Source organism: Lucilia sericata, unplaced genomic scaffold (assembly GCF_015586225.1).
Source record: "Lucilia sericata isolate MDLA Ls3-8-SP2 unplaced genomic scaffold, ASM1558622v1 Contig000560F_arrow, whole genome shotgun sequence".
In the NCBI taxonomy this organism is placed as follows: Eukaryota; Metazoa; Arthropoda; class Insecta; order Diptera; family Calliphoridae; genus Lucilia; species Lucilia sericata.
In genome coordinates this window covers 131,182-135,833 of record NW_023994570.1, presented here as the reverse complement: position 1 = coordinate 135,833, position 4,652 = coordinate 131,182, and positions in this window count along the sequence as shown.

The following is a 4,652-nucleotide window of genomic DNA, read 5'->3' as shown; positions in this document are numbered from 1 at the left end:
GCGAGCGAGCGAGCGAGGAGCGAGCGAGCGAGCGAGCGAGCGAGCGAGCGAGCGAGCGAGCGAGCGAGCGAGCGGCGCGAGCGAGCGAGCGAGCGAGCGAGCGAGCGAGCGAGCGAGCGAGCGAGCGAGAGGAGCGAGCGAGCGAGCGAGCGAGCGAGCGAGCGAGCGAGAGCGAGCGAGCGAGCGAGCTAGCTAGCGAGCGAGCGAGAGGCGAGCGAGCGAGCGAGCGAGCGAGCGAGCGAGCGATCGAGCGAGCGAGCGAGCATCATAGCTATGCGAGCTAGCGAGCGAGCTATCTATCTATCTATCTATCTATCTATCTATCTATCTATCGATCTATCTATCTATCTATCTATCTATCTATTATCTATCTATCTATCTATCTATCTATCTATCTATCTATCTATCTATCTATCTATCTATCTATCTATATCTATCTATCTATCTATCTATCTATCTATCTATCTATCTATCTATCTATCGATCTATCTATCTATCTATCTATCTATTAGATTAGATTAGATTTGCTCATACTGTTTAAGTACTTTTGTTCTGATTTCGGTAGGTTCATCTCATAGGTTCTATGTGGTCCTACCCATTGTTTCATTATTCCTATTGCGAATATTTTTTTCTCTGTATTATGTTTTAAATTAGTTCTTGTTGCTTCAAGTGGTTTTGCATTTGTCAGACACGCCTTCACTCCTAACTATAGGCAGCACGCCTACAGTGCGACTATTGTCTCACAATAGACTAGCCTACAGTCTTGCCTAGAGATTCGCCTATAGTCTTGAATACAGATCTACCTTCAGTCTACACAATAGATCTACCAAGCCTTGACTGTAGTTCGACCTGTAGACACGCATACAGTTTTTAGTATAAACCCGTCCACAGTCAATTCAATTGCTCAGCACTTATATAACTGATATATTTACGGTTTAAACTTCATTGTTTAAGTAATTTTTAATTTGAAATTTTTATTTTATCAATAACAACTAAAAACTCCTTTTCAATTTAGCATATTTATTAAATATTTATACAAAACTAATAGAACACCTTTATTTCAATCTAAAATGCATGCAGAAAGTCAAAAAGTCCAAATTTAAAATAAAAAAAGAAAACTATAAGCACAAGAAGTAGAATAATATGCATATTTATAAAATGAATACTCGATGAAATAATTTTGTTCTTTTTTACACTATAAGAAAGAAAGAAAGCTCAAATTAAATGCATACAAATACTAGCACTTAAAGCCAAAAAAAACAAGAAGAGTACACCAAGATTGGCAAGTTAGCAAAGAATGGAAAAAAAGGAGCAAAAATGAAAATTTGTGCAAATTTGAAATACATACTTGCTTTTCAGCAAACACACACACACAGTTAAATGGCAAACACAGGTGTGCATAGTTATAGCTGATTGCATACTTTCAGGCAGTTGGAAAATTTAAGAAAACATTGCAGACATTTAGGAGTTAAAGCTAAAATGAGACTAAAACCTTTAGCTAAGTTTTCTTATTTGCTTGTCTTTTTCTTTAACGTTTATTCGTGGCAGAAAAAAAAAATAAACTAGAAAAGTTTTTGGCGTCGAATTAGTGCAGGTAAAAGTAGAAGTAGTCCTTCTTGCCATTCTTTGCTTTTAACCATTCTTTTCATTTTTAGTTTTTCCATGCTACGTTAAACAACAAAACTTTTAAGAGTATTGCTAGTTTTGTAGCTGATTCAGCCAGTATATGAGCATCAACTTTGCCAGTTAAATGCCATACGTACATATCTTTAACCCATTCTCCCTGTTTTAGTTTTGGCCAAATTGCAAAAATTCCTAAAGAAGTCAAATTTCTTGTTATTTTCGTTCGTTACGTTTGCTGGCTTTTAAGTTTTGTTTCAGTTTTTTTCTTCTTGCATACAGATGAAGATGAAAATCAGAAGAGAAAAAAGATAAACACCAAGCAAACGAAAATGCTAATAAATTACAGCTTTTAGCCGATTAATGCTTAAGAAAAAGAGCTGAGCTAAACATACAAATAAAAATTTATGTATATTTATAATAAACAGGGTGATTAGCATAGCGTTAGTTGGACTAATCAGGAGGAAATGTAATTAAACGTTAGCGGAGATTTGTTTTTGTTCTGTTCCTTCTATCTGATTCAATGGTAACCACTGATCGCGGCAATTGAGGATCATTTCATTATCAATTTATATGGCAATCGATCTGATCTTTATATTCCCTAATTTCTACAGCAACTGAGGATCACAGACTCAATACACTGCTGCAACATCAACCGTTACTGTGTTTTAACTTTTTAACGATCGTGATTATTCCAATTCCTTAGTTTCATTACATTACTTAAATTTTCTAACAATCATTGATCTTTTTTATCCTCATAGATCAGAGATCTTTATATTCTTCATTTTCCGTAGATCTCAATTAATATCCTCAATTAATATAATAGCGGAGTTTATGTTACTCAAATTTCCAAGACAATCGTTGATCCCATTTTTAATCAGTTTTCACATATCATTATACAACTCCACGATCGCGACTATTCCAATTCCTTGATTTGCATAAATAGAAGATGTTCAGTTAAATTTCCCAACAATCATTGATCCTTCTGTTTCTAAGTTTTCAGTGATCGTGGATCTTTATATTCTAATCTTTCATCAGTTTTTATAAATCATGTATCTTTATATAACATCATTTCGACAACGATCTTGACTACACCAATTCCTTAATTTCCACGATGTAAGAGGATCAATTTATTACTCAAATTTCCTAACAATCAATGATCCTTCTGTTTTCAGTGATCGTGGATCTTTATATTCTAATCTTTCATCAGTTTTTACAGATCATGGATCTTATACAACTCTATTTGCATAACGATCTTGACTACACCAATTCCTTCAGTCCGTTACTCAAATTTCCCAACAATCGTTGATTTTACAACTACATTCCCATAACGATCGTGACTATTCTAATTCCATAATAGAATAGGATCATTTCATTACTTAAATTTCCCAAAAATCATTGATCCTTCTGTTCTCAAGTTTTCACAGATAAAGGATCTAATTTTCCAACAATCGTTGGATCCTTCTGTTTCTAAGTTTTCAGTGATCATGGATCTTAAATTACAATCTTTCATCAGTTTTTACAGATCATGGATCTTTATACAGCTCCATTTCCACAACGATCTTGATTACACCAATTCCTTAATTTCTATGATAGAAGAGGATCAGTTCGTTACTCAAATTTCCCAACAATCGTTGATTCTAAAACTACATTTCCATAAAGGTCGTGACTATTCCAACTCCATAATAGAATAGGATCATTTCATTACTCAAATTTCCCGACAATAATTGATCCTTCTGTTTTCAGTGATCGTAGATCATTATATTCTAACCTTTCATCAGTTTTTACAGATCATGGATCTCTTGACTACACCAATTCCTTAATTTCGATGAAAGATGAGGATCAGTCCATTACTCAAATTTCCCAACAATCGTTGATTCTACAACTACATTTCCATAACGATCGTGACTATTCTAATTCCATAATAGAATAGGGTTATTTTATTACTCAAATTTCACAACAAACATTGATCCTTCTGTTTCTAAGTTTTCTGTGATCGTGGATCTTTATATTCTAACCTTCGCAACTTAATCGTGTTTTCTTTTAAACTTACATCCTGGAAGTTACCCAACTCCAATTAATATTCTTTCCCAACTTATTATGGTGGAAACCATAGAACTTTCCACACTCATTGGTGTTCTTTTCAATTGATAACCTTTCATCATTCCCTTGGTCTTTCATCAAACTTTAATACAAACTTAAATCGATGATACTTTCAAACTTAATCGTTGACTTTTTTAATCGTAATTCAATCGATGTTCTTTTTAATGTTAATTGTGAATCTTTCTTAACTCCTTAGGATCTTCTCAAATTTTAGTCGAGGATCTTTCAAAATATAACTGTGGATCTTTTTAAACTTAATTTTTGATCTTTCTAAACTTTTATCGAGGATCTTTTTAAACTTAATTATCGATCTTTCTTAACTTATATCAATGATCTCTCCGAATTCATTGGAGATCTTTTCAAACATAATTGTGGAGCCTTTTAAACATAACTCATGAATGATTCCTAACTTTAATTGGTTTCCTTTCCAACATAGATTTTATCGACGATCTTTTCAAATATAATGGCGTAAAAATTTATCATCATTTAATATCCTCTCACCCTGTATTTGCCCCGTTTAATATGTTCGTTGCACCTTCATTTCGCAATGATACAAAAATTGTTGAAAGGTTGCTTTTAGGCGAAAAAATAAGAATAATAATGAATATAGTAAATGCATATTTGTGTTAAATTTAATTAAAATGTAAACAGTACTACTATGCAATTTTTACGCTGAAAATAATATACTCTTGCGTTAAAAGTAATAAAAGCCGAAAATAAATCTTAGACATTTGCAAAAATATTTTTTGATTATATAGCAGTTTTCTTGATAGTCATAGGGAGATGTGAACTAAATTAAAATAAATATTAGCTAAATGTAAAAATTCTTCTTAATTTCCTTTATAAAGTACATGGTTAGTTTTGTTAGTTTAATAAATAGTTTACTAATATTTTGTTAAAACTTTACAAAAGAGGAGATTTTCTTTGTT